Genomic DNA, 21,207 nt, shown 5'->3' with positions numbered 1-21,207 from the left:
CCAAAGAGAAAAAAAAAGAAAAAGGGATTGATTGAACCCACTACCCCGTTTACCCTTCCCACATGTTTCTTAATAACACACATTTTCTTTTTGTGTGAAATTTTAGATATCACCCTATATCCCATAGCTACCCATACAAATAGATAATAAGTGACATCCCCAAGATCTCCATTATCCGTGATCTAGGTTGCCTTTGCTGAAATTAAATACTGAATTAAATACTGGTCAGCATCAATGTTCCCTTTAATTTTTTTCCGCTGTGTGCGGCAGTGGAGGGTCTCTGTGCGCTGCAACCATGGCTATGTGCGCCAGGAACCAGACCACGCGTGTGTGCAGTGCCAAATGTCACTCCAAGCGTTTACTTAAAAAAGTGAAAAGATGGTGCATTTACACACATACAGCGCCACGTTAAGGGTCTTAAGGCCGCTTTGCAAATTGGATAAACACGCCATGACATAATTGGTTACACAGGCAAGTACACTTCAGGTTTAGAAAAGCACAAGACTCCAACGGTGGTACCATCATTAGATTTTACTAAATATTCTTAAGTGGCGCACTGTTCATTGGGTGTGTAAATGTTGCGAGCCTATACAATATCACATATACACAATAAGTTACAAAATTACATAACATATTTACAATTTGATGTGAAAGCTATGTTGGGCTATCCCGCCAGAGATAGTTTGTAAAACTTTGACATCCAGGCAAACATGGACTGTGGGAGAGGGCTGTTCAAACATGTCAAGTGGCATCACTAGATGGGTGACGGGGTTGCTTCTCACGGCGATCCTTGCCATTTTTCCAGTGCTGATAAAATCTATCAAGGTCAACTTTCCCATTCAGGAGGTAGGCCTTTGTCCTCATCAGCATATCCAAATGCTTCTGCTCCAGTCTATTCTTCAATTTACTCTTGATAGTATTCATGAGGCTGAATCCTCGTTCACAATCTGCACTAGGTGCTTGAAATGTTGCGCAGACATCAACAAGCTGAGACACCACACTATACTGAGCAGCATTGCGTACAGTAAAATTCACCATGTCTTGAAAGGTGGTAAATAACCCACCCTTTACATGTTCTGCCACCACATATTTATAATCTCTGTATTGTCGAACAACATCTTCTGGTGTTTCACAATCACTCAGGACCAAGACATTTTTATACTTTTCAACAAGTCTTTGTATATTCTCAGTCCCAAAATCAAAATGTGATTGTGTTGCTATTGCCTGGATTTCAAAACTTGCCCATTCTTTCAGTTCATCTTCAGGGAACCTTTTTTACATGTGATCACAAAGAAGGTAAACAAAAGATAAAATAGGCCCACTGTCGAACTCTTGCCTTTCCTTGTACAACACTATCATATCTCTTACATTGCTGCTCCAAAAGACAGTGTCCCCCAAATACTGTTCCTTAATTTGGCCAATCTTTGCTCTTGCATACTGTACAGCTTCAACAGTAGTCAAATAACTTTTTTGGAACAGTTTACACAAAGATGCAAATTCACTCAGAATTTCATTAAGTACTGCAAGGGAAATACGGTAGTTTGAGTCGGATAGCTTTTTGTAACAATATTTAGCAACTGGATCATTCTCTTCAACTTTCTCATGCTCAAAGTACTTAAGAACAGCCTCATAATTCCGAATTAGTGCACCAACAGCAAAATGCCTTGAAAGCCACCGGACTTCATTCAATGGTTGAAAAGAGACCACATCACAATCAGTGACTGACGCCATTTCATCCAGCTTGGACTTCCTTGCAGGAGATCTGGAGAACACAGTGTAGACAGTCCTCAATAATGTCTCCATCTCTTTAATCATTGGAACCCTCTTCCAGGCATCATCAACTCCCAAATCTTATCGATGAGCGACACAATGCTGCTGAACTAGATGGGGAATGAATTGTTTAAGGCGAGTAGCAACACCATTATTTTTACCCAGCATCACAGACGCACCATCGGATGTAAACATGACCATTTTCATGAGGTCCAGTTCATTGGCAGTGTAGAATTCTCTCACAGCAGTAGTGATAGCCTCAGCATTACACCTAGTCAGCTTCACTATGCCCCCAAACAGTGTTTTGTGCTCTGTTGAGGTTACAGGTCGGAACTTGAAGTACAGGATAAGCATTTTTGTAACAGAAATATCTGTGCTCTCAATTATCAATGTGTATTACAAAGCGTTACGAAGTTCTGCCATACCATCACAGTGTATCACGCTATTGATGGCCTCAAGGAACTCAAAGGCATAGTTCTTGCTCCTCCAGCTGTCTGGTATCTTCACATACAAAGCTAGGTGGTCATGGATGTCTTGTACAGATAACATTGAAGTATTCATCTTGATTGCCAGCAACACATTGTTGATGAGAATCTTTATTTCCTCAGGCAGGGATCTTTGTCGTTCAACTACTTTAATTCTAGTTGCTTTGTCAGTGGCAGTTTCTGTCAGCATTGCCCGCACTCCAAAACCAAATCTGGCTGCAGCACTTCTGTTTCTCAATATCACCATGGCAGACTCGTGAACTTTGCTAATTAGATGGCGTTTCAGGTAATCCAGTTTCCAGCCATCACTCCATTTCTTCCCTGTAGAAAAGTCCCCAACTTTTTTGATTTTTTGATTTCTGCTGCGTTAAAATCTATTACCTTTTGTTGGAAAGATGTTTCTAAGTTATCAGTTCATGCTTGGTGGTCTTGGGTTATCTTTACAAGAAGAGGTGCTCAATTATCTTTGTCTGGGGTTAATCATAATCCTATTTCCTATCACTCTTTTTGGATTCCTGTTGATTTCTATTTTGCATCTTAGGGGTATGTTTATGTATTGTAATGCTTTTTACGATTTTTATACTAGTTAATATGTCATAGTAGCTCTATTTATTGTCTACTCAATAATTTGTTATTAAATGTTTCCCTTCCCCCCCTCCTTTTAAGTTTATAAGAATATGACCACTTTCTGTTCTAATGGAATGAATTTGATAATTTTTGTATGTCTATGTTGTTGCTGTTCATTATAAAATTTCAATAAAATATTTTGAACACTAGAAAAGTTCCCAACAATCTTGGCTTCGGCACATGCTTTGCAAATCAAGCCCACATCTGGACTGTATTGAAATATTTCCCCAAGTTGCACGCAAACCTTTCTTCGTGATTTCTGTGTCTCAGCCTCAACAATTTCTTTCATCCACTCTTCCTTGAATACAAGGCAACATTTCTTCCTTTGTGGTGAAGCATCACACTCTGCAGAAGGTACAGCTTTGTGCTTGAACATATTTGTGATAACTGGGTTTAGCCTGCTATGCCACAAAGCCTGCAAAATAAAGGAACATGGCTAAAGTTGATGCCTATGCTCATGATTGCAATCTGTCACATAATACAGAGGCATTGCCGGCAAAACGTAGAGTGTAATTACCTGGATTTTCCTGTCCACTGCCCTGCCCTTTCAAACTTAAATGTAGCACTGTCCATAGAGCCTGCAATAGAAGTAAAGACTGTTACAGCACATTGTGAATTTGTGATACAGCAATATACCATGTGCACCATAAGGGATCTCTACCAAACAATTACCTGCTCTGCTTGTACTCACGTATGCCCGTTCAAATATGTGGGGTAGTGTCTGCAAAACCTAGAAATGAAGAAAACATGGGTAAGGGATGTTGGTATACTACAATGCACAAGATGCACCACAGTTTAACTCTACCAAACAATTACCTGTTTGTTCTGCCTGTACTCACGTCTGCCTGTACAACTGTATTTGTAGCACGGTCTGACAAACCTGCAAAAGAAAAGTGGTGCAGATTGTGAATCTATTTACCCAGCACCCCCCAAATCCAATGTGGAACATAAACAGAATTACCTTGTCTTTGTGGGTACTCACGCCTGACCATTCAACCCAAATGCCTTACAGACTGCAAACCTGCAATTGAAGACAAGATGGTTAGCAAAGGCTCTAAGAGTTACAAACAATGAATGGGACTGGCCCAGATACTCCAATAGGAAAAACGACCAAATAGTTACCTGGGATTCCAGTTTAGGCAAATAGGCACGTGCCCCTGTGCTTCATTATTAGCATCCATTAGGCTAAACTTATCTGCACCTCTCCACACAATCCAGCTACAGAAGGCCACACTGATGCGTGCAGGGTAGTGGTCAGGGACTTGGGAGGTGTTATGGTGGACTTGGAGTAGTATGTACATTTAGTGGCTGAACAATGTGGTACCAGAAAACTTGGGATCAATTCTGGCTTCTCTGCTTCACTTTGGCCGGATAACTCTGGAGATTGATGGACCAGCTGCAGAGAGATCTGGTTTTTGTCTAGTTGAAGTTTTGACTCATTATAAAGTGCAAAACAAATCCTAAACCCTCTCCTCTTACATGGATGCTCAGCAGGAATGTCACATACATGCTCTCACTTTGAAGTTAGAGAAAGAAAAGTAAACACCAAACCCCCTCTGAAGCGAGAGCTTGACATTGGAATGCACTGCAAATGTGACAAGATAAGACCAAGATGTAAAGACCAGTTTGGACACAACCATATGCAAATCAATTTTAACTCTGCTCCTCATGGGAACAGTCCATCCCGAACTGCCAAGCCAGGTCCTCCCTGGACTAGAAACAAGCATTCTGGGACCAGTTTCAGTGCATCACCCCTAATAGCCAGGCTAGCTTAAATCCAGAGGCGCAGTGAGCACAGGACCCACATTTGGGCATACCCTTCTCACTTAGGAAAGCAAAAGGCACAAATGATGCCCGAAATGCTGAACAATGCAAAAATTGTTCAGCAACTGGAGGTAGCCACAAATCAAACCTGGGCACTATCTAGCCTGCCGATAAGGGCGGAGGCACTGTGATTATGGACACTGCTGCATATCGGACAGAGTGTCTCAGACAACTGAATGATGTCAAGTCTTACCAACGGCTCAGGTCTGATCCAACGCAGAGATTACTTTTGGAAATCAAAGTTCTAGTGAATGAGGCAAGCTCTAATGGGTGGATTACATCCAATGAAGTGTCATACTTGGTCAGAGATTTTCCAACTGTACCCTACTTTTACATACTCCCAAAGGAGCATAAAAATCAGTCACCTCCACCTGGCCGTCCGATTATTTCATGATTGGGCTCCTTGCTGGAACCTTTGTCCTCTTTTTCGGACTATTTTTTGCGCCCTCTGGTAGAGAAAATGCCTACATATCTGAAGGACACTAAAGACATCCTGGTACTAGTGAGAGACTTGACGTTCAACCCACAGACAGACTTTCTTGTCTCATTTGACGTTGAGTCACTCTATACGTGTATCCCCCAGGATGAAACTTTAGCTGTAATAGAGACACTCCTGTTGAACAATCCTCCGGACTCTATTACCCCAGTGTCTTTTATAATTGCGTGTGCCAGATTGGCCATGAAAGAGAACTTCTTTCAATTCGAGGAGCAATTTCTCTTGCAGATATCCGGTACATCTATGGGGAGCATTTTTGCTCCCAGCCTGGCCAATTTGTATGTCCATGTTTTCGAGACAGAACACATTTTTAATATCAACAATCCCTATCTAGCACATATTTTGATATGGAAAAGATATATTGATGATATTTTTGTAGTTTGGCGTGGTTCAATGTCGTTACTGTCGGAGTTCAAGACATGGCTCAACAATTGCAATGCCTTTCTGAATTTTACTTGTGAGTTCAGCAAAACCCAGCTTCCATTTCTAGACATTTTGATTTCACCATCTAATGGGGGTCTTTCAACTGAACTATACAGGAAACCAATGGCAAGAAATTCTTTATTGCTATATGACAGTTATCATCCTCAAGCTTTGAGGGATAACTTGCCTTTTGGCCAATTCTTGCGGGTGAAAAGAAATTGTTCATCTACAGAGAAATATCATGAACATGCTCACAATTTATCACAACAACTGCAAGCCAGACAGTATCCCAAAAAGTTGATAAAAAGATCATTCAAACGGGCTCTGAACAATAACCGAGAAGCCTTACTGGAACCCACAATGGTGAAAGAAACCCAGAACAGATTGACTTGTGTCCATACCTTTTGTAAATTTTCCAATCAAATTAAGAATACCATCTTATCCCATTGGAGAATTTTGACTATCGGAGAGGAAAGTTTACCACGCCCTCTTTTTGCCTTTAAACGCAGCACCAATTTAAGGGATCGTCTGGTTCACACCCGTCCCCGTGTCAAAAGCAAGGACACACAGAACACTCTTTGGGGTCTTCCCACAGTACAGGGACATTTTCCATGTGGTTCGTGTGCGGCATGTTCCCATAGGACCATTACCACTGAAATTGATATTGGATCATCTAGACCATGGTCTTTGAAGTGCCATACCAACTGCAATAGTAACAATCTGATATACATTATCACATGCCCTTGTACATTACGCTATGTAGGGATGACCACTAGGAAGGTTAAGACCCGGATCCTAGAGCACAAAAGTACCATATGATGTGGTAAGGCATCAACGAAATTGACTCACCATTTCTTGACTATGAAGCACAGTCTTAATGACCTTAAGTGGACGGTTTTAGAGAAACCTTTCATCCCACCACACCATACTGACATCTCTGCCTTTTTATTCAGAAGGGAACAATGGTGGGTACATAAGCTTCACACGGATGTCTGTGGTATGAATGACGACATTCCCTGGTTACTGATATAAAGTTGATTTCGTATTTCCTGAGTCTGTGCCTTTGATGCCTCTTCCTGTTTTTCTGTCATGCTGTATTATATTTAACATTTGGCTTTCAAGTTTTTGCCTTTTAGAATTCTCCAGCAATACATGATGACCGTTTTATGACAGGGGTTTTGTTGCGTTTTGGGCATTTGGTCTCTGAACCATGCAACAATACTGATGGTGCCATTTGCAACATATCTTTGAGTGATTCTTCCACACTGTTGTATGTTGATCTGTCCATTGTATATGAACGATATGTAACACATCTTTGAGCGATTTTTCCATACTGTTGTATGTTGACCTGTCCACTGTATATTAACGATATGCCATATCTCCATCTGTGAGATTGAGTGCTGATTAGGTGTTTGAATGGACTCGTTTTGAAGCAGGTGAAATACTCCCCTTAATCACCCCGTTTTTATGGTAACATCGGGTGCCTTTCGATTGTATAGTCGTTGTGAAGAGTCTGACACTCCTCTTGACACGATCACTGGCATTGAGAACGTTTTGATCAGTACGCTATTCTGATCATTTTTTTACAACCCTTGTATCCGTCGGTACTGTGTATCATTGGCTACACATGCACGTTGAAGCGTTTCGATCGCACTCACATACGCGCAGTTTTCCAGAGATAGTGGCTATTCTACGCGCATGCCCCACCAGGTTACTTTCTCGCGCTTTCGCACATTCAGCCTATGAAGGTGATTGGGCATTATTCCCACGGGACTTCCTTCTTAAACGTAAGCACTTCCTGGTTCTGTTACCTCCGGCTTCAGGCTCACTGAAGCGCCGGCATACCGATGGACAGGTACGCTTGTCTCGAGTCTTCCACCAGAGGTTGTGCAAACCTTTTTTACGTTTTGCACGTTATTTCCTACATCACCGCAGACTGGCGAGTTTAACCTGTTTTACCTGGTTTGTTTCATGTATCTCAATACACCGTGTGTGTTATGTTGGTCTTTGGATGCAGTTCCTTGACTATACTTCGTTGAGATTTCATGGTAACCTGTCTAATTGCTTGGGTTTACCAATACCAGGGCTGACATTTGTGCCGTCCTTTGACATGTTTTATGATCGCATCCCCTGTCTAATCCTGAGAGTTTCCCTGTTTAAAGGGGTTTATATATATTTTTTAAGTTCTGCCATTACACTTTGGATGCCTGATATCTTTGGGAGGCTCTTCTGAAGGGTTACAACTTACTGATATTTACCTGCCCTTCAGGATGGAGACTTTCCCTACTAATCATTGATCACCTCATCCTTTGTAGAGTGGTGCTCCCTTCCTGAGCGGTTGCCAGGTAGAAGTGTGGCGACTTACCCAGTATTCACGGGTAAGTCAATTTCCACTTTTTCTTATATTTGAGAAAGAATCTTTGAAACAACACTTTTTCTGACACTTTATTTCTTGGTTTTTCTAGGTATTTCACATTGATCTTTGAACGTATCTAAAGAACGCTTACCTAGAGTATCCTTTACTTGGGTTCACTTATACGCAGTAGCTGTTTTTGTCCTGATGAAAGCCGTGCCTCCTTTTAGGCTCAATGGCTGAAACATGTTGACAAGTTTTTTCACTACCACGGTCTTAAACATTTTTTGACCGTCAGGTTGCTACCATTTTAACGCTAGCCAAGCACGTATTACGAATAAAGTTGTGTCTCACGTTCTTGAGCTAGTTTTAAACTTTACTTGCACTCACCATTATATTTCCTTTGCGCTGCGCTCTCACTCACTCCATTAGCTCTTCATTTGTGGATTTAGTATATCCTGATATTTTATCAATCAAAACATCCCTGAGCTCCTTCCTCACAGTGAGGGAGTTGTAGCCCCCAGAGGAACTAGGTGTTTCCTCTGGGATGGAGAATCCCATATGATGAAGCATGTCACCTTTGGTGAGTGAAGGATTTCGTCCTATTAAGGGATATGCCCATTTAGTTGTGTAGGTGTTGTTTCATTTTTTCCTCAAAAAAAATTTTTCATTACATTTGCTGATTGGATGCTGTTATAGTGGCTCTTCACACTTTTCAGATACGATACAGACCCCAGGGTTTCATACTGTTTCTGATTCTGTGTTTTGGGGGAACAAACCCTGTGTGGTCTAAAATTTTCCCTCAGACCCTCCGGTTTTCAAACCATGTGATGTTAGCACTATCTAAAACTTCATGAATTCTATATATATCCACTGCTCTGTCAATCTGTCTTTGGTCTGAAATGTACCTTCGGTTTACATGGGCAAGATTCCTCTTTGGCTCTAAAGTGCTTTTTGGAATAAACGAAGAGTATCTTTTAGTCTGTGGGAACAGCTTGTATTTACATATCCGCCATACTTTACCTCATCATGGGACATATTACAGAAATTGCACCAGCGGCGCACCAGGCATGTGCACCCACTTTAAGCACCCCCAGGGCACTTTGGTATTACAGAAGGGGTCGCAAACGTTTGTGCAAACCCTTCTGTGATACGGATAGCGCTTGCGCACATGTAGTGCCAGCTCTATCTCGAAAGGGAATTCCCTCATTTTCATGAAGGCAAGGACAGTGCAAATGAGGGAATCTCTTAGCCTCTGTGCCGCGCTGTATTATGGACGCAGGCGCAAAGCTAAAGAAGTTGTCAGGAGGCAGACTAAAGTGTAACACCAAAAAGTGGTGAACTATCAGTATCCCCCTGATGGCAGCTGTCTGGAGAGGGGAAAGAAGGTCCCATGGACTCCCCAGACATCCCCTTGCAGGGAAGTGCAGTCAGTCACTGCACCCTCCTGCAAAGGTATCTCTAATCCTTCTTTAAAGTGCAGGTGGGCGCCGCCGCCACAGTGAAACAGTAACTTTGAAACAGCCATAGTCCATGACTGCCCTGAGAGCAGTGCATTTACTGTAATAGGGTGCACTTTCTCTGTGTGCTCATGGCGCACCTATTTAAAGGTGCACCATGGTGCAAACAGAAAATTTGCATCTTATGCGTAATAAGGCCCAAGGGAGTTCTCAAAAGCATCAGGTGGATTTATAAATATGAATCATAGAATGGCTGTTTCTGTGTTGTACGTCTCTGGTTGTCAGGTTAGAGTAAATGTCTAATTAAGACCACTTCCAAATGGTGTATTTTAACTTTAAGAGTGGGAATACTGTAGTAAAGCAACTGCTGTGTTATTTATACTGTAGTATGTTACATTAGGTTAGATGGGTAACACACCAGCTGCTGTATCATGGTGGGTACAGCGCACTGGGGCGTGCTGCACAATTGTTCAACAACCAAACCGCGGCAACCATGCTAACTCGCTCACTATAATATACCGATGACATTCTGAAACTAGCAGTAGTAGCCAGAGACACTAGAGCAAGTGAGCAAGTGAGGTGGACTAGGAGAGAGCCTGTGTAGGTTGTGGACTAGCCATAGATAATATACTTATTTTATCCATTTAGAGGTGACAATGTAGTCACCTTGCTGTGCAGCGTTAACGATTTCAAACACCATAGGTAATGATATTAAAAGGGTTTTCAATGAATGATAAAAAGTGTATGATGCATTTGTGTTAACAAAAGCAAATCTGGGAAAAATATTGTACCAATATCTTTGCTTAGTCTAAACATGTTTGGGCTAAAAATAATTCTGTCTCTTTCTTATTTTTAGAGAGGTTTTACTTAAAAACGCGTTCTAGATACATAATTGTTTATGGTTTATATATTTTATTGCCAGACATGGCCTGTTCTTCCCTACATGGCTTCCAGATAAGGAGTTATTTCCAACTGAAAAGCTCCAATTGTATTCTGAAAATAACCTCACCCAACTGCAATGTCAAATCCCACAACTAGAGAGCTCTGTTTTTCTCCCAGAAATGCTGGTTACCGAAAGGTTGCAGATGTCCTAGCCATGTGTCATCCCAGTGCTTTATTAGGAGACTGTTTTAAGTCCTTCTCTTTCTGTGTAATCAGAACTATAATTTCTGCAGGTTATTTTAAGACCCAGCCAGGGCTAAAGCAGGAAACGTGGTTTTATTCAGAGCTCCAGACATGTCAACGTAGCAGAGCGGGGCTCCAGTTTGTGGGCTATCTGCTTACATAAAGCCCATCTTTCCTTTGAATGATGCTGGAGCAAGCTGCTATAGGGTGACTTATGCAGTGAATTAGGGTGACCAACTGGCATGGGTGCAAATTCAGGATGGTCAGTGTAAAAATTCAGGACAAAGGGTCAAAATTCAGGACAAAACATACGATTTACAGATATCAGAGGAGGTCGCACAATAGTATATATATTCTGCAATCAAGATTTGTGCAGGAGAAGGCACACCACAAGCTGTCACTATAATAGGGCCCATTGTCATTCTGTGATAATAGTCTCCAGTCTCAGAATGACAATGGGCCCCTCCACAGTCTTTGCGAGGTCCGGGAGGGGCCGAGTGGAAACCTTAAAACTCATGGGGCCTCTCGCTGGGGAACAGCATAGTATTATGTCTGTAAGGCGTCCGTAATACTTGGGTATACTTCCTCATGTAACCTCTTAACCCATTCCCCAGCGCTAGCTTGCTATCACATGCCTGCATTCATAGTGGGTACAAAGAAGGCTGTTAGGTGGGAAGGTTGAAGTGTTTTTTAATCTCACATTGAGACAAAGCAATCCTTACATTCCCACTTGTAGGGAAAAAATGCAAGGCGTTTGTTTCCCTTACACAATGTATAGCTTTTATTTTAGCTGACATTCAACCCAATAGCACTTAGCATGCTGAGACGTTATACCACATTGGCATGCAAAGTGCTGCTGGTTTCAAGGCCTGTGTTAGCTGAAGGCGTGACACAACGACCATTTGGCAATACTTCAATCACTAGGCATGAGGTATCTGATGGGTTTAGAAATCATGTTTTGTTATAGCTTACCTTAGAAACACACTTACTCTGCAGTGCACGTCAGTTAGTAAACGCATGGAGTTTTTGTATACAGAGGAAATATTTTCCCCCAATTTTAAGTGCTGCCGGTAGAGAAATGGTCGTCATAGACAGAACAACAGCACTTTTCAGCATCAACAATTCTGTTTCATGTCACCAGGCTACCTTAAAAATGGACGTGTCATTTGAGGACTCTGGGCTGGCGATGTAGGATCAAGATTACACATATGTCTGAGTGGGAGGCGTGATTCAGGGGCTTTAAAGTCTTAGGTGCAGAATCAACAAAATCCGCGCCCACCAAGAGGGCTGGCTCATTTCTCACACAACTTGAAGCCCATCCGAAAGTGCTGTTTCACTAGCTCTGTGTATTGGGGCGCATCTGATCTAATCAGCGCCACTGAATTGGCAAATGCGGACATTTAGCCAACACGGCTACAGCCACTACCAAATAACAGTGGAATAAGCCTAATTTGATTTTAGTATGACGTCTGTAAGGCGTCCGTAATTTGGGGACCCCAAATTACGGACGCCTTACAGACATCATACTAAAATAACTTAAGGGAAGGTTGGTCACCCTACAGGGAATCAGACGTGGGCACAGAGGGGCTCTTATGCAGGGCCAGACTGGCAGCCCAAATCAGCCCTGGTAGTCACAGGCTCTCAGCCACCACTCCTCATCTCTTGGAGAGAGCAGGACACGAAGCACAAGGAACAGTGAACGGGGCTGCCTGTACTCTCCAGCGCGTCCTTCACTCGGGAGCAGTCAGTGTTCGAGGCTACTTGCTCAAAACAATACAGCAAGTTTAAAACCACGGCGTGTGCTTTTTTGGGTAATCTGCCTTGTTTGCAGACTTGCTGTATTGTTTTGATAGTAAAGCGAGGCTGCGGGCAGATTGTGTGCTTTTATTTAAATATCCATGTTAATTGCAGCCCCTTCACGAGCTGGGATTAACATGGATACTTAAACAAAAGCACTCAATCTGCCCGCAGCCTCGCTTTACTATCAGAACAATACAGCAAGTCTGAAAACAAGGCTGATTACCCTAAAAAGCACACGCTGTGTTTTTAAACTTGCTGTATTGCTTTTTTAGTAAAGCGAGGCTGCGGGGGAGATTGCGTGATTTCATAAGTATTCATGTTAATCGCAGCTCGAGAAGGGGCTGCAATTAACATGAATACTTAAATAAGAGCACACAATCTCCCCCGCAGCCTCGCTCTACTAATCAAAGAATACAGCAAACAATCAGTACGTGCACTTCAGGGCAATACAGAAGCACACACAGCACAAACAAAAGGACAGCAATTGGCCACATTACACTTACCTCCGCTCCCGAGTGTTCACTTCAAAGTGGTCACTTCCGCCGCCATCCTCCTCAATCTGGAAATGCCCGTGTTTCACGCCACGCGCCTTGTAAAAGCGGCGCAAATACTCTCGCGGGATGTGCCGTCTGTGCGCGCTGCACACATGGCACTGCGCGCTCGAGAGTAGAGAAGTGCGGGCGCGCGCATTATTGGGAACAGTGGTCAGCATCAATTTCTGACAGGAATAGCTGGATTATTCAAAAAGGCTTGTGCATTTTTGTCCTGGAATGGCTTAATCAGCTGCCGCAACCTCCACTGCCTCTCGACAGAGGCGTGGCAAAAATCAGGTCGGACAAAGTAGGAAATTTCATTTCTGGTTCTCTTTGCTTCTGGCCTAGCTTTTTCAAAAATAGGTTGGCGCAGCCGAATGTCTTCGCCAGCTAAACGATAAGAGATTTTACCGTCCTCTCAAAACAGACCCCACAGATAGACTATGAAGAGAGATTGCCTCTCTCGTGGAAGAAGCTACAAGTGAGGGTTGGATTACAACCAAAGAGGCTGCGTACTTGACAACTCTACATCCTGTAATGCCATACTTTTATGAACTCCCATAAGTGCATAAACCTCAACGACAGCCTCCGGGACGCCCGATTATATCAGGTCTGGACTCTCTCCTAGAACCCTTGTCAACCTTTGTTGATCATTTTTTGAGACCGATGTTCAAGGAGATGCCGACGTATTTACAAGATACAAAGGATATTTTGAGACTACTTCCAGCGGTGGATTTCAACATACATTCTGATTTTTAAGTCTTATTTGATGTGGAATCCTTCTACACCTGTATTCCCCAAGATGAAACCCTGGATGCCATTAGATCGCTTCTGGATGAGAGAGAACTCAATACCATCACTCCCACACATTTCATCATGGATTTTGCCAAGCTAGCCATGAAAGAAAACTTCTTCAAGTTTGAAGACACTATCTATCTTCAGATATCTGGTACTAGCATGGGCAGCGTTTTCGTGGCTAATCTGTATGTTCATTTATTCAAACAAGAACATGTACTCAAAGATACCAACCCTTTTCACAGATCCATTTGGTTCTGGAAACGCTATATCGACGACATTTTTGTCGTATGGCGTGGGGATCATGAGTCCATCATTGAATTTCAAACATGGTTAAATTCCAGAAAGGAATATCTCAGATTTACGGTCAAGTTCGATAAATATAAATTGCCGTTTTTAGATCTACTAATCCTTGCAACATCCAGTGGTCTTGAGAGTGAATTATACAGGAAACCGATAGCGAGAAATACCCTCCTACGTTATGATTCCTACCATCCTAAATCATTATGTGACAACTTGCCCTATGGGCATTCCTCCATTTACGGAGAAACTGTTCCACTAAAGACAGGTATGAGGCCCATGCTACCTCACTCTCTAAACAACTTTGAGACAAAAAATACCCGAAAAACGGATACGAAGATCGTTTAAAAGAGCACCCACTAGCAATCGAGAAGCTTTACTGGATCCCCCCATTCAAAAACCGCCAATGACAAGATTGACGTTTGTAAATACATTCAACACACTGTCGAATGATATTCAGAAGAGTGTGTGCAAGAATTGGCGAATCCTCAATATTGGTAAAAATGATCTACCTTTTCCGCTTTTTTCTTTCAAACTGAGTTCTAACCTCCGGGACAATCTGGTACATACGAGACCTAAAAGCAAACAAATCCAGGCCTCTGACAATCTCTGGAATCTACCTGCTGTCCAAAGACACTTTCCTTGTGGATCGTGTGCAGTATGCCCCCAGACAGAACACACCATGACAATAGACATTGGTACATCAACACCATGGGTGTTACACAAACATACCAATCGCAATAGCGATAAACTCATTTACATGATCACTTGTCCATGTCAATATCGATATGTTGTCATGACCACACGCAAAGTTAAGTTAAACATCATGGAACACAAAATTACATTTCGATGTAAAATACAGGCGACAAGACTTACACAACACTTTCTAGATTTGAGACTCAGTGCTGACGAGCTCAAATGGACAGTGTTAGAACAACCGTTCATTCCACCGCACATCACAGATGTGTCCAAATTTCTGTTTTGTAAAGAACAGATATGTGTATTTAAGCTCTGCAGTGATAAAACGGGCCTAAATGAAGAAATTCCTTGGTCTTTACTATGAATCAGTCACTGCTCACTCCTAGATTATAGGTCTCCCGTGTACTCTTTTTGTGTGTCATGATCAGAATTACATCCCATATCTTTCGTTTCAGTATTTGTTTTTCACTACAATGATATTTATATCGCTCATACAATGACACTCCAGAGAATTCCATCAGTCATTACGAGAGGTCTAGCTCTTGGCAAGTCTCGACATGGAGTACATCATAACATAATTAGTAAACAACTTAGTTTGTTGTTACGAATTAGATTCGGCAATTCTTGTCTAGTCCAACATACATGTAGAGAGAAATGAGGCATAATACCTCAATACGATTACAATTCTTGAACTGTAGTCAGCGAGCAGTTGCTTTGCAACTGCGAGTTTATTCCTAAGACATATCTTCACTGATGTGATAGGTGCTTTCATATCATCAAACTACAATTCCCATGATTCACTTGGGCCTACCTAAGAACACCCGGGCACTTAGTACTAACATGTGCCGATAAGCATATTATAATGGTGGGGTTCCTACATTTTGCCGTCCTTTGGTTTTACATTCTCGATGGATTTACATATTTCGGTTCGTGTAACATCCTAAAAAGGTGTATATCAACACGAGTATCCTCAGGCATATGAAGACTACAAATCCCTTCTTTATTGTAGTCTTTTTAGGACACACTGACGTCATCACTGTGTGACGGTAGATTTGTAGACTGGGTACACCGGTAGAGCTCTATTTATGCTTTTAAATGGAGCGACTCTCATCGATCAGGTACCTCTGCAGAAACAGCTCAGCGGTAACCCGAGGTACCGACAGAGGAGTAAGAACCACATTTCAGCATGCCATTCTCACTCTGAGTTGCTTGTTCTGAGGGCAGCGTTATCCAGACATGTATAGGCAACCAGACTTCTTGTTTGTTTTTTGTTTCACTGTAACCGTAAAGAACTGAGTGGGTTGCACTAGCGCTAACGCTTGCTCGACAGAGACGAGTGGCCATATCTCTACATAAGATTTTCAAACACTCCCTATCGTGACGGGCGCTATACAGACAGCCCTTGTTCTGCCTTTAGCAGAAACTGACAGGCGCCACTTTTTTCAGCATGGTCAAAGTATAAGATACTCGATCTGCTCTATCTAGACCCCACTGGGTCTACATATGACGGATGCAATAAGATAAGCAATAGACATCCAGTTGAACCCCGATGCACCATGTAAATAGTTTTTAAATATGCGCAATGCAAACAGCGCGTTCCCTTTTTAAACAGCTTAAATATGGGCTAGGTGAGAAATGGCCCTATTCTTCTATGCAAACATATCTCATGCCGTGCAATATGAGAGTATCAGTTTACACTGGAGGCTCTATTTATTAGCATCTCCATTTGCAGTATTTGGATATTCGCCATGCGCATGGGAGCACACTGCAATGTTCTATCCGCGTCTAGCTTTTTCGACAAATACAGGCTGCATAGGTAATAGAGAAGTCTTACTTTGTCCTATGCATTGCCATCTCCTAGTATTCTCTTCTTTTCTATTTCCTTTCTTCTCAGAGCGGGGCCTCATTTCCTGAGCTGTAGCCAGGGGAGAAGAGGCATTCTTCTTGTGCATTATAGGTAAGCAGGAGAACTGAATATATCATCATTAGCACATATTAGGTGCTAGACACGGGGGATTATTTCAACCCTCGTAGAAGTGTGCTAGTTGGTACAAATAGTGATTGATTATGTTTGTTGTCACTTTCTTCTTTTTCCTAGGTGTCATCAATACACCGAGAAACCTTGACGCCAGGTCGGTAGGTTGTGATGGGCTCAACCTATTGTTCACGTTTTTTCACACATGCAGTAGCATTATATCATAGCTCATGACGAAGGCCAAGATTACATACAATCGCATTGGCTGAAACATGTAGACCTTTTTTTCAATCTATGCAGTTATAATTTCTAAACTGTATTTGCACTGTTTTTTAGATTTGGTGACCAATAGACCACGAATAAAGTTTTTTCTTCTAGTGACAACCAATTTTAACCAGCACATCACTTCTTTACACTTTTTGCACTGCGCCCAACACTCACAAAAACGTTTTCACATCTGTTGGATTATAGCATTCGCCTTATTTGAAAACATCCCTGAGCTCCTCCTCTCAGAGAGGGGGTTGCAACCAAGAGGAGATCCCAGATGATGAAGCATGCCACCTCGGTGAGTGATGGGATTCCGTCCTTTTAAAAGGATTTCCACTTTTTTACACTCATAGCTTCCTTTGTGCCAACTACGCCGGGAGATTACCCCTGTATTCTTAGACCCATGGATATTTCGTTGTTTTTAAAAAATAATTGCCACGCCTCCCCCACCTTAAATTCATAATCAGTGTCACTTTATATTTGCTAGGTAATGCCAGATGAGGATAGCTTTTAAAATGTTCATATCCCATCCCCATATATCATCTGTGAACCAAACTTCAGATCCCACCATTCAAATCCATCATCGAAAATGTGGGAGCCTTTACCGTTATTGTATATTACTAATTGGTGGATTTGAATGAAATTGTCTGGGTTAAAAACGCAACATTCAGCACTGCTGTAGCACAGACCTCTCCCTTTGCATCCAATATGAAGTCAAAAGCCATTCTTGTCCGAATAACAGTTCTTCGAGCAACCTATAGGACAGTTATACTTTCAAGAGCATTTTCTGTAGAGTTAGCCACCTCTTCCAGAACTCTAGTAGATCGACAAACTTCCTTGACAGGCCAATCCCATAGTTCAGGAACAGTCTAACAACCACTTGAATGTCTAACACTGGTTACTACATAGCTAAGAAAGTTAGACCAAGACCGGTCTTTGGCAAGCCATATATAGGCTGTGTTGCCTCAAATATGGCCAGTGCCATTTTGTTTGGTCACACTAGTTCGAGTAAGCAAAACTCCAGAAGGGAAGACCAGCTTGACAAGTCAACTTGGTTAAACAAAGGAAAGGAGATCAAAGGCTTGCATGGCCTACAGTAATATTGCAAAGGGTATATCCGACAGAAAAGCTAGTGTCCCCTTTTTCAAACCAGTCCTTCTGTTGGGTGAGCCAGGTCAATGGCAGTGGGCAAAACATTCTGGCCAGTTAGTGGACTATTCAGATTGGCCATGGTAAGAAAGGTAGGTATGTTATCAAACTCAGAAAGAGGTAGAATTACCTTTAAGTACAAGGCGGGAGCGTGGCTAAACGCCAAAAGTGGCGGACGCACTTCCCTAGTGTTCTGATGTTGTGTCCTACAAACCGTCAAATATCCACTATCAGGGGAGGAGCCAAGATGGCGACCGGGACGGCAGCGTAGACTCCCGGCTCCGTGAACCTCCGCACCCCGCACGGATATCCTGCCTGAGATCCTCAACTTGTGCTATGTGGTCGTGTTTCTGAAGGAGAGGGGCTCCCGACTGTGTGACTCCGAGGGTTCTAGCCGTGCTATCGCCGGAGAAAACTGCATCTGAACTTTGCGGCCTGTGCGGCCCTGGAGCCGGGACATCGAGTGGGCGCCGTGGCCGGGTGGCAGTGCGACAACAGCGGCCGGTGGTGACTGGGTGGAGTCGGCCCACCGAAGCGGTGTTAAACTCGGCCTACATTTCGGCGTGGTCACTTCTACTGCCCAGTGTAGCTGACCGAGTGCATGACCGGGGGTGCAAATCTTAGATCCTCCGGTGACTGCCCCTGCCTTGCTGGTGAGCTGCCCGGCCGCCGTCCGTATCCTGCCCCGATCATTGCGGGCCGCCCCCGGATTTCTACGGGAGCTGGTCCGTGGTGGGGACGACTGTTGCCCGTGACCACGGATAGTTTTTTGCCTGCCCCCGGAACCCGGTCACCCGCGACGTGGACATCGCGACGCTTGTCCCGGGGTCCCGGCCCCGGTGAGGGTCGGGCATACTTGGCGGCCATCTTGGGTCGATGAAGCCTACCATCCTGTCCGCTGGGCCGCGGCGGGCCTGTGAGCGTACGATTCTTGGGAGTGTGGCGGCGAGATCACAGAGAGCTGAGCTGGGGTACGGCGACCTCCTCGAGGCTCTTGGTACTCTTCACTCCTCCTTGGTTCATGGTTTCGTGATCTTGGAGAGTAAGCTCGATGGTGTGGCGTCGGAGTTGGGGCAGTGGCGGCCCGCCTGTCCGCACGAACACAGAGTCTACCCACACTGCGCGCAGGAGGACGCTGTGGCGGCCCCCCCTGAGGTTAGTACACGACTGGACGCCCCGGCCAGTATGCTACAGTGTGTTCGACCTTCTGAGGGCCTGATCTGTCCCGGAGGCGTTGGACCTGAGTGGGATGTGGTGGCCTCATCCCGTGCATGCCCTCCTGCGACCCAGAGACAACTCCAGCAACTAATGTCTGTTTTGGCTGCTTCTGCCTTCCGGAGCCTTGCGTGCAGTGCAGACCCTAGGGCAGCACTGGGAAGCCTGTTTCCTCACGCGGCGGACTGTGTTGCTGCTCAGAGACTTCCACCCCACCTGTGTGCGTCGCTTCTCTGTCATTGTGGGACATTCCTCTGCCTAGGAACATTGGGTATGGTGCTGGGTCGAGGGGTTGGCATGGGCAGAATTCCACAGAGTGGTCAGGGATGAGGCAGTCCCCTCGGGGGTGGTCGCCTAGTGGACGGGCGGGCTTGGGGTGGTGTGCTCTCCTGACATGGCTACTGGCACAATAGGTGCATAATGCTCCCCATTGTGGTTTGAGAAGATTGTTTTTGTGCTGTTCCTTGTTCACTTTAGGGGAACCTTACCGTGCGGGAGGGAGAAGCCGGGGGTCTGTTATGAAGGCCCTCCTCCAGTTTATAAATGCTTTCTCAACCCCCCCCGTCTGGTGGGGGTCCTTTCCTACTTCTTTTTCCCTAATCTCCTACATTTCGGGTCTGGTTCCAGGGCGACAGGCACACTGCTGGGGGGGGGGGGGGGCGTACTCATCTGCAGAGGTGCAGGGTGGGGGGTTGGGGGCGGGGACTCTGTATTCCTTCATCTTTTTCCATGGCCTCCTTTTTCTTCTCTGATTCTTTTTGTCTTTCTTTTTCTGGGATCAGCGTGATACACCTCCTTTTGCTATGCCTTGTTGCCGTTCCATGTGTTCACAACTTCCGGGGTGTTCTTGGGGAGTTCTGGCGGGGGACTGCGGGCGCAGCTGTAGACTATGTTTTTCTCCATCCTGATGTTCTTGTATTTGCTCCATCGACCGAATAGATTGCTGTAAATCGCTAACGTTCATTACTCTGCATATCCGTGATCGTTGTTTTAAAATTGCTTGTCACCTGATCCTTCTGCCTTGTTTCATCATAAAATGAAAACCTCTTTCTCCTGGTGCCCTACTTACGCTATCCACAGTATAAGCAGTACGATTTTGCTCCCCGAAGTGCTGCCTGTGTTTATACTTGTCGTTCTTGCTCTGATTGCTTAGCGGCCGGCCCTGGGGGGTTGTAGGCCCATACTTGTTCTTCTTGAACTGTCAATAAAGGTTTTCAAAAAAAAAAAAAAAAAAAAAAAAAAAAAAAAAATATCCACTATCATCTGAGGCCAACTGGGATAATGTCGAAGCCCAGAGAAAGGGTACTCCTATTTGCACCCTCGGGCGTTTTCTAGTGATACAGGGTAATCCTATTTGCACCTTCAGGGGCGTTTTCTACCTCATTGAACTGGGGCTGATGCCCAGGTGGGCATTGTGGATGTCAGCAGAGGTGGCCTGGCCTGCTTCGCCCCTCTTTCCTAATCTCCTAACCGTGGATGTGACAAGCGGGGCTGTTCCACAATACCTGGGGCCCTTCCTACCCCCACCCAGATGTGGCTAAATCAGTGCTGACCTGTGGAGGCTCCCATACGTACCAGAGCATTGCTGACCGAGTTGGTGACCTGTGACAGATGGCACTGAGGGCGGAATCCTAATCGGACTGGACATACCCTTATAGTAGAGGCCAGACGGGGCTGCCATAAGCCCCCCATTCTAGGCACGGACGGAGCCAACCTGGCTGGGAGTGCAGACTGGTCCTGAGGCAGCGGTCGGACCCACCTGATTCCTACATCACCTCTCGACCGTTGGTGTGGGCTGAGCTGCCTGCACGGAAGATGGCACTGATGTAACGGGTGGGACTGGGCGAGCAGGCCTCTAAAGTTGTGGCGCTCTGCTACACCATTCAGCCGCCACAGTGACCACCCACTGAC

The 21,207-nt window shown here is 44.3% G+C and overlaps 1 long non-coding RNA gene and 1 pseudogene across 1 annotated transcript; one reads left to right on the top strand and one right to left on the bottom strand.

Annotated features, from left to right (window-relative positions):
- Positions 1 to 741: 741 nt before the first annotated feature.
- On the bottom strand, positions 742 to 3,258 carry LOC146811833 (E3 SUMO-protein ligase KIAA1586-like; annotated as a pseudogene).
- Positions 3,259 to 15,736: 12,478 nt separating this feature from the next.
- Positions 15,737 to 17,030, top strand: LOC146811832 (uncharacterized). The gene is made up of 3 exons (XR_014965841.1): positions 15,737 to 15,857; positions 16,585 to 16,647; positions 16,789 to 17,030. It is a non-coding gene; the product is annotated as an uncharacterized LOC146811832 (long non-coding RNA).
- The last annotated feature ends 4,177 nt before the right edge of the window (positions 17,031 to 21,207 follow it).

The sequence above is a fragment of the Triturus cristatus genome, chromosome 7 (assembly GCF_964204655.1).
Source record: "Triturus cristatus chromosome 7, aTriCri1.1, whole genome shotgun sequence".
NCBI lineage: Eukaryota > Metazoa > Chordata > Amphibia > Caudata > Salamandridae > Triturus > Triturus cristatus.
The sequence above is the reverse complement of the archived record's forward strand: the minus strand, read 5'-3'. Positions and strand labels throughout refer to the sequence as shown.